Genomic DNA, 13179 nt, shown 5'->3' on the forward strand with positions numbered 1-13179 from the left:
GTCGATAAATTAAATACCAGTTGCATACTTGAGTCGATAAACTAAGTACCAGTTGCATACTGGGTCGATAAATTAAGTACCAGTTGCATATTGGGGTCAATCTAATCAACTGGCTGGCCCCTCCCCAAAAATTTTGGGCCTTGTGCCTTGAATAGAAAAGAATATTCTACCTGTTTTATGTTCAAACTAGTAAGATCCAGCTTCTCAAACCTAACCAAAAATTGTCATCCTAAAAACATACAATCAAAATCTCGAAGCTACGAGATAAATCATGATTAATTCAAAACAATGAAAATGAATAAGCATTACATTTGGCAGAATAATCTGGATATTATAGTATTAATTCATTTTCTTAAGTCCTAATCAGTAAATGAAAGTGATTCTAGTTGGAATTTCATATCATACCTTGGGCTTCAATACAGATTGCAGAATGAAGAAGGTAGGTTCAACACAGAAGCTGAACCAAAACTAAGAATATAAAACTGTAAACTTTTGACAATCAAAGTCTACCTCTGGTTGGATGCTACCAATACCTTCCTCTCTTTATTCCACAGGTCCTCAGACACCCTGCAAAAGTTCATCCATGCTTTCCTCACTCCTCTGATTAAAAGGCACAGGCATGGTTTAGAAGCTTGCTTCCCAACATATGGTTTTTGGGTTCAATCCTGCTGCATGGCATTTGGGCAAGTGTCTCCTACTATAGTGCTGGGCCAACCAATGCCTGATGAGTGAATTTGATAAACAGTGTAAAAGCCTGTTGTGTGTATGTATGTGTGTGTGTGTATGTGTGTGTGTGTGTATGTATGTGTGTGTGCCTGTTGTGTGTGTCTGATTGTGTGTGTTTGTGTTTGTAACTCTACCATCACTCCACAATTGGTGTTGGTTTGTTTACATTTCCATAACTCAGTCGTTCATCAGAAGAGACTGATTAGAATAAGTAACAGATTTTTTTTTAAATATAATTACTGGGATCAATTTGCTTGACTAAAAACCCTTCAAAGCATTGCCCCAGCATGGCCACAGTCCAATGACTAAAACAAGTAAACAACAAAAGATAATCCATGGTGACATGTATTCAATCCAAACCATGTTATTACACAAGAGAAAATGGTGTTAATATCCTAATTTGATTGACACATATTCTTTTGAAATTCTTTCTTACTAAATACACTACATTTCTAACATCACACAGCTAAGCACTTCCTAGAAAGATAAAAAAAGAAAAAAACCCTTTTACTCCTTTTTTTTATATTTGGAAAGGACCAGCGTAACAAGATACATATTCTTAAGATCACAGAAGTCGTCAGGCTAAATTACACCATTTACTTCACTCTTCTTTATTTAAACAACTCTTCCAGTTGTTATGTAAACAGAAGTAACGATCTTACCTACACCCACCTCCTATCATTGAGTGCAATGTTGGAACTGTGTACAAATTAAGCCACCTGCAGTTGGTTTAACTGTTTAACATATTGTATAACTTTCATATGGAGTAAAAATGAAATATGAGAGCAGTACAATGTAAGTGAAATATTTAGTCAGCTAGTCTTCACTGTTAAACACATGTTTAATCACTCCCAGCTACTGAACAAAAGCTACCTTTATGGTACTTTGTAGGTACAGGAAGGTAACAATTTCACACAGTTTGGTATTTTTATCTCATGATACCAATAATATCAGACCTTATTTACAAGGATTTAAATATCTACAGGGTTTTCAACTGTTCTTCTGTGAATACACTACTCCCCAAGCTTTTGTAGGTGATTTTAAAGAATGCTTTGCTTTGAATATTACTCTTTCACTGGCTTCAATCATTGGACTGTGACCATTTTAAGGCACTGCCTTGAAGAATTTTAGTCAATCAAATCATTCCTAGTACTTATTTTTTTAAGTTTGTTACTTACTCTGTTAGTCTCTATTTTTACCAAATCACTTGGTGCTATGTCTTTTCATCCAACGTCACTATGTCAAATGTCTTTTCATCCACGTCTTTTGGTCCGATATCTTTTTGTCCAAAGACAAATTCTATCAATAAAATTTTCAATGATTATTTGACTTTGATGTTCACCTTGTTTTCTAAAGGGTTTATTTAAAATTGGACAAACTGTCACTGGGCAGAAAAATCATCAGACAAAAAGACATCAGACCAAAAGACGTGTATGAAGTGACGTTGGACAAAGTGACATCGGACACAAAGTCAGGTCACGTTGTTTTTGCAATCACTTAGAGATATATATACAAAATCTGGTTGTGAAGCACTGTCATGTGAGGTCAAACTACACGCACGCATACACTCATATATATGAACAAACTTGCATAAAAAGTTCACATCTACCAAATCTATTCACAAGGCACTGGTCATCCCATGGTTATAAATAGAAGATATTCAAGCAAGGTGTTGCACAGAGGGACTGAATCTGGTACTAGATGGTTTTGAAATAAACTTTTTAACCACAACAGCCATGTTTGCACTTGGCAGAGATGTTAGCACACCGGACGAAATGCTTAGCAGTATTTCGTCTGTCTTTACGTTCTGAGTTCAAATTCTGCCGAGGTCCACTTTGCCTTTCATCCTTTCGGGGTCGATCTAATTGACTGGCCCCCTCCCCCAAAATTTCGGGTCTTGTGCCGAGAGTAGAAAAGAATATTTAGAACATGGGGTTTAGTACAGAGCAGATGATCTTTCAGAATAAGCAGCTGATGGGTTGATCAAACAAGAAACCAAGATAGAGAAAACTCATTGGTATTTTCTCTCATTATCTATATATATAAAAATGAGAATGTGTGTCTGTCTGTCTGTCTGTGTGAATCCCTAAAACTCGATAACTACGCAACCAATTTCATTCAAATTTTACACATGCCTTACTTAGGGTTCCAGTTGTGTTTTAGTCAAAAAAAATTTTAACTTCTTGCAGAGTTCGAGCACACGGCAACATAATATCTCCTCCACTATTTAAGTATTACGTGTCAAAAGTGAAACAAAAACACTTTAAAATACTTTCACTTTAAAAATGAAACTATTCCACTAACTGAAACAATCACATTTCGATACTGTAATGACAGATACTTTCACAGAGGGAGAAAGATAGAAAGAGAGAGAGAGAGAGATGTATATGTATACATATACATGTATATGTACACCATTTCGATACTGTAATGACAGATACTTTCAGAGAGAGAGAGAAAGAGAGAGAGAGAAAGAGAGAGATGTATATGTATACATATAGATGTATATGTACACGTATATGTATAGATATAGAGAGAGAGAAAGAGAGAGAGAGATGTATATGTATACATATAGATGTATATGTACACGTATAAGTATAGATATATATATATATAGATCTATATGCATACATGTATATGTATACATATGTGTAGATGTATATGTATACATAGATGTACATGTAATATGTACACATATATTCATATATACATGCATACAGATATCTATACATATATACACCCATCACACACATATACACATGCACACAAACACACACATTAGTCATTTGTTTTCGTATCCAAAACTACGTCAAAAGTACTGAATGGATCTTTATGAAATTTGGAAATTATATTCTTTGCATAACGACCATAACTCCCATGAAAATTCATATATTTTTGATGTTGATGAAATTTTAACCCGAACATAACAGATGAGCATTATTTAGAAAATGATGTCACACGTTATCGAGGCTACCATTCTTTCTGGATGTGCAAAAGGGGATGACGTCTTTATTCCAAGAATTCCTCTTACTCCATCAGGAGCAAACATTCCTTTTACATTCAGAAGACTACAATTCCCCCTTCGTGTGACTTTTGCCATGTCCATAAACAAATCTCAGGGTCAAACACTGTCTGTAGCTGGTCTTCTCTTGGAAGAGCCCTGCTTCTCACATGGACAACTGTATGTTGGCTGCTCAAGAGTGGGCAGCAAAAAAAACCTATTTGTATATGCTCCACAAGGGAAAACAAGGAACATTGTTTACAACGAGGTGTTATAATCACAACAGCAAGAAAGTATGTACATGATCACCTTCTTTTACGAAACTTCATTAACTTTCATATATTTATATTGATATACATATATATACGTGTGTTTGGGTGCGTGTGTGTATATACATCTCTATATATAAAGATGATGCGTAGTCTAGACGGCGTTTTTAGATTTCATTATTCTCTTTAACCCGGGCAACGCCGGGTATTTCTGCTAGTTTTTAAATACAATTAACTCTTTAGCATTCAGATTACTCTGTCATATGTAATGCTAATTTATTCACATTGTTTTGAATTAATTATGGCTTTTATTGGAGCTTCAAAGTTTCAATGATGTGATTGTTTATTTTTAGAATGACATAGTAGGGTACTTGTGAAAGGCCAAATCTAACTGATTTAAATATAAAGAAGTAGAATATTAGGGTCGGTTTAAATGCTAAAGAGTTAAGCATGGTTCTGGTTATTTACAAATAAACCAGCACATAAAGATTATGTCTTCAAAACATGGCAAAATGATGAACTCTAAAGACAGGCACCGAAATAGTTCTTGCTTTTGTTCAGCTCCAGGTCAGACCTCATCAAGCAGATTTTTGAACAAAGATATTTTAGGTATGACCATTCTGTCTTTTAGAGAGGAGGGTCCCAAACCACTGGATCAGATCATGGACATGTCCAAGGTCATGGGATGATTTGGTAGAGGACTGCACAGAAGGTATAAACTTCTATATTTTATTTGTCATTTATTGACTATCACAGTCTGTAGGATGCTTTTGCAGTATATATATGTATTATATATGTGATATATGTAATATAGGTGACGAGCTGGCAGAATCGTTAACACGCCAGCGGAAATACTTAGTGGTATTTCATCCATCTTTATATTCTGAGTTCAAATTCCATCAAGGTCAACTTTGCTCTCCATCCTTTCGGGGTCAATAAAATAAGTACCAGTTGAGCACAGGAATTGATGTAACCAACTTAACTACTCTTGGATGAGAGTATAAAAACTGCACCCCTCTGCCAAGCCACGTTGAGCCAGTTTGGCAGAGTAGGCTCACCAAACCCGTATGATCTCAATTTCAAATTCATGGCCTCCACATCAGACTGTGGTTGTTGGAAAGAACATGCTGAGCTCTTCATCCTGCAGTGAACTGGACATAGGCCATTCCAATTCAATAAAATATATATGATATATTTGTACTATATATGTAATAACTAAATTATATATTATGCACTTTATTGTGTTTTGTTATGCATGTAATCCCTCTGGTCCATGGGAAAAATGAAACCAGTATGTGGTGCAAAAACGATTTGGGATCACTGTGTTAGAGTGTTCAGAATTACATTCATATTTTAGTGCAATTTGGGAGGGTCATTATACCAAAAATAAATACACATACTGGTTCCATTTCACTTTCTTATTATGCATCGATTGGTTTAACCAATTAACTAATTGATTTGTTCAATAAATCATTCAGTTAATCAATCAATCAATCTGCTTCAACACACAAGGTCACATCAAAAATTTTGCAACTCAAGTACAAAAACGAATAATATTCAAATGTTTTCTTCCACTATTTCAAGAGGGCAGAAAGAGACTAGGTTGCTATATCTAACTGACAGCTTATAATATCTGAAACAGCTTTGTTTCGTACTCTTGTTTATGTATCTTTTCACAAAGTGGGAGGTGGGAAAGTGGAAACAGCAATACTTGAAGAGAAATGGGGAAATGAGTAATTATTTTCAGTTAAGAAGTTGAAAGAAAAGTGCACATTAAGTGTTGAACCGACCTGACTAAACTTAACTACAAGTAGCTCAGATAAAACAATAAGCCAAGCAAAGGGTATGAGGTATTTTTAGCCACCAAGGAAATGGCATGGTGTATTTTTGGTCAATCAAACACAATGGCTAATAATGCTGCCTTAAAATGAAAACTAACAATCACCTTTTTTTTCTGACATTTTTGTTGTATGGATATACTTGGCTTGCAGGGCTAAGAAGCTTGCTTTGCAAACCACATGGTTTCAGGTTGAGTCCCACAGCACAGCACCTTAAGTAAGTGTCTTCTGCTAAAGCCTTGGGATGACCAATACCTTGTAAATGAATTTGACAGATGGAAACTGTGTGAAAGCCTTTTGTATATTTAAAATTACGTTATCTAATGCCTCCTTGTTTAAGACAGTAGGATGCAATTTGAGGGAATATGGCTGCCTATTTTATCAGGTCAAGCAACAACATTGAGGGTCTTTTGTTAGCTCAAAGTAGTGCTGATAAAACTGAGTGAGGGGAATAGCAGAATCGTTAATGTCAGTATTTTGTTTCAATCCTTTACATTCCAAGTTCAAATTACATTGTGGACAATTTTTAGCCTTCCATCTTTCCAAGTCAATAAAAGTTCTAGTGTATGGAATGCCAACACAAATGTGCACATTTTTCGGGAGTAGGGGAATTTGTTTCCTCATAACTTTCAGAAAAATTATTTTTTAATGAAATTTTCTACAAATACTTTTCAGATGATTCAAATTATGATTGCATTGGAATTTAATGAGGGGGAGGGGGGGGGGGAAACTAGTAGACGTGCATGTATGCATACAGACAGGCATCTCAAAATTTCCGAGTTAGATTTTGTAGACATATATGTGATGTGTCAATAGGTATACGTGCCCACCATTTTCATTTTTTTCTTTTTTACTCTTTAAATTTATATATAATCGTAATGTACACAATCTGAGAGATATTTGCAAAAAATTACATCTTGACATCGCTATTTTTCGTGTTTAAAGTTACGACGAAACAAAATCGTGTGAGGGCACAATTGTGTATGTAAGACCCACTGAAAAGCTGCAGTTGATTTATATTTCCAATTTTATATCTAATGAGCGAGATCGTTGCCAGTGCCCCTGGACTGGCTCTTGTGCGGGTGGCACATAAAATACACCATTTCGAGCGTGACCGTTGCCAGTACCACCTGACTGGCCTTCGTAGGATTTTCGAGTGAGATCGTTGCCAGTGCCCCTGGACTGGCTCTTGTGCGGGTGGCACATAGAATACACCATTTTGAGCGTGACCGTTGCCAGTACCGTCTGACTGGCCTTCGTAGGATTTTCGAGTGAGATCGTTGCCAGTGCCCCTGGACTGGCTCTTGTGCGGGTGGCACATAAAATACACCATTTTGAGCGTGACCGTTGCCAGTACCGCCTGACTGGCCTTCGTGCGGGTGACACGTAAAAGCACCCACTACACTCTCTGAGTGGTTGGCGTTAGGAAGGGCATCCAGCTGTAGAAACTCTGCCAAATTAGATTGGAGCCTGGTGTTGCCATCCGGTTTCACCAGTCCTCAGTCAAATCGTCCAACCCATGCTAGCATGGAAGGCGGACGTTAAACGATGATGATGATGATAATGTATAATAGACGGGAATGTAATTATATAATAGATTAAAATTAATACTCATCTGAGAATACTTAAGTACTCAGAATGAGTTTAGACAAGTTGTAACTTTCCAGCAGAAAGTTTGTGGAAATAACATGAAATTATTAAATGAAACTTAATAACATTTGAGTGAAAGGAACTTCATCTGTGTCACGACAATGACCCGATTGATCTGAAAGAGGGGCGTGACATTAGTAACGCTTAGCAACATTAATTACGATAATCAAGGGATAATGTAATAACATAGTATCTATTCAAGAACAATAGTGCTGATAATACAACAGGAAGGTGACGGAAAATATTTCTCTAATTATAACATCTCTTCACTAATTGTGCATACCAATGTGACCAACCACCAGTCAGTTCCTGTTTTAAGACAGTAGGGCGCGTAATTTAAGGGAGTTTAGCTGCTATTACTGGCATACTGAACGACCATGTAGAGGCTCTTTCGTCGGTTTAAGAAGGTTAGAAGAACCGTTAGAACGTAAAGACCGTAACTATATCTTCAGATTTTAGGTTACGGACTATACAAGGGAACTTATAAGCGGTCATTGAACCTGTCAGAAATATCAGCCCAATTTCCTTCAAAACACGTAGCGCTTGTGGTGCACCGGATTGCGGTGGAAGTAAAGAAAACGCACATTTGGTGTTAGGGTTTTTTGTTACGCTGAAAACGGGTGGCGTGCGTATTCTTTACCTCCGCCCCGGATGGCTGCGAAAGAATTAAAATTATATATATAAATACATCGATAGTAGAAAATGTAAATCCGGAGAAGTACACTCTATATTTTGAAGAGGTTTTAGGCCAACAGGTTTTGGGGTCTGACGATACGTCATAAAGTTAAACCTGTATGGACGAGAAACCCAGGGTAATCCCATAAACCGGCCTTCCCCAGTAAAAAATATATATCTAAAAAAGTACAACCTGATATTTCAACTATAAAGCCGGGGTAAAGCAAGCAGTTGTTTCTTGATCGTGCTTTTTATTAAAAAAAAAGGAATTTAGTCATTTTCTGTAGGCTAAATCATTTATATTTTTTATTGTGTCTATAAATTAAAGCAGTCATGGACAACTGGCAGCCCGCGGGACTTTCTTCAGGGAACACCAACGAAAAGTTACTTTTAAATTTTTTATTAGTAGTGCGACCCACCTCAAGATTAACCATGTCCCATGCGGCCCACTTTTTGAGAAAGGGTGCTGGTACTTGGATTAAAGTATATAAGTTTTCTTTTTGTTTTTTGTTCAAATACTTTATACTTTAAGTTCAAAGTGCGCCATGAGTGAAATAAGTTTGAGGGACTAGCGTTTGACCGTCTTAGAAAAGAGACGGGTATGTACATTATGTTTGAATAAAAGACATGGTAGTCACGGTTGGGGCGCTTTCGGTTATAGGTTTACTCAATCAAGACTGACCTGTGGCTAAGCAACTACCGGCGGAGGTAAAGAATACGTACGCGACCGGTTTTCGGCGCAACAAAAACCCTAACCCTAACCCTAACCGGCGGGTGGACGTATTCTTTACCTTCGCCCAACTACCAACACTACACCAATCAGTCTGCCTCGAAGTTTGACACTTCGAGTCATTTCGATGCAGAGGAACTTTGAAGACACCTGTTTTAATTAATGCAATTTGTATGAATAAAATTTTAAAATAAACTAATTGACAGATTTGTCTTTCGACACATTTTCTAATTTTCCCTAGCACATAAGTTTTGCTTACGAAAACTTCCCGAACTACAAACTCGGATCTTTTTTTTTTTTTTTTTTATCATGCTTTCCAATTGCATCTTAATGATGAATAGCAATCAATCAGAAAAATATTATAGATTTTTGTTTTATGCTGGGCATTGATCATGATCGAGTTATTGAACAGCTAAAAACATCTTTTCTTTCTAACATAATTTTGTCTTTTAATTCAACATAATCGATTTCTAAACCTGCAAAACCTGTATTTCTGCAAAATTTCTTCTAAAATATGCATTAAGAAAATTGAAGGGGGAAAAAAATAGTCGGAAGGAGGAGTTAGCAAACTGGAGTTATTCCAGGCAGGGGCACTAAACTGTAGTTATGCAAGAAATATTTTTAAAAAATACAATACAGCATAAAGAAGCATTTGAAGAACTGAATGATTTTACTGAACTAAATCGAAAGAAATAATTTATTAGGAATGTTTAAAATGTCCATTTAATAACATGAACTTTTAAAGATCACGCTGGTTTCAGTTCCCTCAAGTAAGCTATCGAAACATGGCCTGGCATCTCTATATTTGGTTTTGTAGTCGTTCTTAAATCGAACACGTGTCTGTTTAGTTATGCATGCATACACACACACACACATATATAGTGTGTGTGTGTGAGAGAGTACCAAAACAGCATGGTTATGAATAGATATGTATAGGGAGGTGTGTGTGTGTACGCATATCAGTTTTTATATATTATTTACATAGTTCTGTAAATATATATATACATCAAGCTAATGATACGGATTTCTGCTATCCAGATATAACAATTTATACCTATTATATAGACTATAACGAAGCCCTGATGAGGAATCTCTGTATGTGGTAGCTCAGCATACAGGAAATAGCAGCCAAAAGCTCTCTCAAATCACATCCAAATCGGATCGAGTAAAATAACAAGCAAAGGACACACTGTATGATGAATGTAATCTTAGAAATCCCTGAAAAGGCTTGATGGTCATGGCTGGAACGGCCTACTTATCAGAGCTGACTGACATATAAGCGACAATATTTACAAACTATCCTACCTACCAATATTATTATGCGATTTTCCAAACACGTAAAAACACAATAAGAATATTTTTGCAAATTTAGTCTTTCAAATAGATGTTTGCAGTTTAGAATATTTCGATAGCGTTTTCATTGCTTTTTGTCTCTTGAAAAAAAAAATAACACAAATTTTAATAAACTGCTGGAAAACAAAATCACGAAGTCTACGAAAACGCCCCACTGTGGTTGCTGGACCTGCTAGAAATACGAACCAAATTGCTCTGAAAATGCACCCTGACGTCTTAGAAATAAACATTTTAAAAAACAATACACTGATCGATGTAGTTATAATAGATGTATTTAAAAAAAAAAAGAAACGTGATAGCCACGGTTGGGACGGTTTTCATCATAGATTTATTTGCTCGCTCGTGACTGTTCTGAAGATATTACCGGTAACAGAATGTGGATGGGAGCTAATAAGGAGAGGGTCCTTCATCATTGCTAGACATGCTAGAACCAGCTCCCTCAAATAACACTTTACCGTCTTTTTTTAAAAAAAAGGAAGGACACACAAACAGATCGACATAAAAAGGCGAGAGGATCACGGCTGGAACGCTTTTGATCATAGGTATCAGAGGTCTTATTTAGGGTCTAAACAGCAAGCACAACAAAAATAACCAAACTGCTAAGTTATAAATGAAAGTAGAAATACACACCTCCAAAAATATCTTGTCAACTTTTATCCAAATCGCGTAAAGAAATATTTTTTTTATAGTTTATAAACTTTTTTTTATATAAATTAAAATAAACTGATTTTAAATTATTATTTACTATAATTTTTTTTTTAGATTATCCTCGTGAAATATAATAATAATCAAGATTTGTTGGTGGGTGCCAGCGATTCCTGGAGAAACGTTCAGCTGGACAAACTAACAACATACATTGTGCCGGAAGTAGTGTCAGACCGGAAGTGACACTAACCGGCTTGTAGTGGAGTGGGAGATAAGGAGATAACGGACTTCGACAAAACAGTGTGCCGGACTGCTTATCCAGCTTCCAGAAATCTGTAAATTCCAGAAAACCGGGAATACTGTGCTGTATCATACAATATATTGAATCCTGTCTTATGCAAAACAAACCCTGACGCCGAAGTTGGTTAATTTGCATACGGTGTATTGAAAATAATTTAGTTCTTAATTTTTTAAGTGGATTGATACGGATTAAACATGCTCTGCTTTGAAATGTATTAATTTGCACTTCATCATCATCATCATCATCATTTGTATCTGTTAAATAAAATCATGCTCTTTATTTTGCATTTTATACTGTACACTTGGTGAAACAGATCTTGTTTTAGAAGGGCATAAATTTGTATCTGTTAAATATAATTTAGGAATTGCGGAGATGTACTTGCATAGCAAGTGACCTGATCTGAGATCGTGTGCTGGAACGAAAACAATTGCAGCGTGGAAGGTGTTTATAAGCCATTAAAAATAACACACAAAAACCGTTAGATTCACTTCAGCATTTAAATTTAACTTGTCAAAATATTTTCGTTGCTTTGAGACCGCGACCTGTTCACTGACAAAATTCTGTAAAGCAACGAAAATATTTTGACAAGTTAAATTTAAATGTTGAAGTGAATCTAACGGTTTTTGTGTGTTATTTTAAATGGCTTATAAACACCTTCCACGCTGCAAATATAATTTAGTTTTTCTTTTACGTGCTTCAATCATTTGATTGCATCCATGCTGGAGCACTGCCTAAAAGGGTTTTAGTCGAAGAAATTGTTCCCAGGAGTTATACTTTGTAAGCCAAATATTTATTCCATTGATTATTTTTGCCAAACAACACAAATCCGGAGAAGAAGCAAACTCTAAGAAGTAGAGTAGTCTATATTTTTTCCTGGTGAAGGCCAGTTTATGGGGTTACACTGGGTTTCCTGTCCATAAAGGGTTTAACTTTATCGCGTATTGTCAGACCCCAAGACCTGTTGATATATGACCTCTTTAAATGAATTGATAGGACCACATATAACAACCCAAGGTACATCTTTTTTTTCTCTGATGAAATTATACTCATGTCACATCATCATCATTATCGTTTAACGTCCGCTTTCCATACTAGCATGGGTTGGACGATTTGACTGAGGACTAGTGAACCAGATGGCTACACCAGGCTCTAATCTGATTTGGCAGAGTTTCTACAGCTGGATGCCCTTCCTAACGCCAACCACTCTGAGAGTGTAGTGGGTGCTTTTACGTCACATAAATGTAAATCTAATGTACAAATTTGTAATTAAATTATTGAAACAGCTGTAAGATGTGAAGTTGACCAATTTGTTAATAATAAACAGTTATTAACTTCCTTATCTCCATTTTCTTTTCTTCTTTTAAACGGATATAAATTATATATATATATATATATATCATCATCATCATCATCATCATCGTTTAACGTCCGCTTTCCATGCTAGCATGGGTTGGACGATTTGACTGAGGACTGGTGAAACCGGATGGCAACACCAGGCTCCAGTCTAATTTGGCAGAGTTTCTACAGCTGGATGCCCTTCCTAACGCCAACCACTCAGAGAGTGTAGTGGGTGCTTTTACGTGTCACCCGCACGAAAACAGCCACGCTCGAAATGGTGTCTTTTATGTGCCACCCGCACAAGCCAGTCCAGGGGCACTGGCAACGATCTCGCTCGAAAATCCTACGGGAGCCAGTCAGGCGGTACTGGCAACGGCCACGCTCAAAATGGTGCATCTCATGTGCCACCCGCACAAGAACCAGTCCAGGGGCACTGGCAACGATCTTACTTGGCTTGCCGGGTCTTCTCACGCACAGCACATTTCCAAAGGTCTTGGTCAGTAGTCATCGCCTCGGTGAGGCCCAATGTACGAAGGTCTTGCCTCACCACCTCAGCCCAGGTCTTCCACGGGTTCCCTCAACTGTTAGGGTGTGGCACTTTTTCACGCAGCTATCCTCATCCATTCTCACCACATGTCCATACCAGCGCAATC

At 36.8% G+C, this 13179-nt stretch overlaps 1 protein-coding gene across 2 annotated transcripts in view; it reads right to left on the reverse strand.

The window, feature by feature from the left end:
• LOC106877390 (lipid scramblase CLPTM1L) overlaps nucleotides 1-11117 on the reverse strand; it is a 48105-nt gene extending 36988 nt beyond the window's left edge. For both annotated transcript variants that reach the window (XR_016237653.1, XM_089338357.1), the window contains exon 1: nucleotides 10873-11117. The gene's annotated coding sequence lies outside the window, so the exon portion shown is untranslated. The remainder of the gene's footprint in view (nucleotides 1-10872) is intronic.
• Nucleotides 11118-13179: the final 2062 nt, after the last annotated feature.

The sequence above is a fragment of the Octopus bimaculoides genome, chromosome 20, assembly GCF_046866305.1.
Source record: "Octopus bimaculoides isolate indiv1 chromosome 20, ASM4686630v1, whole genome shotgun sequence".
NCBI classification, from domain to species: domain Eukaryota; kingdom Metazoa; phylum Mollusca; class Cephalopoda; order Octopoda; family Octopodidae; genus Octopus; species Octopus bimaculoides.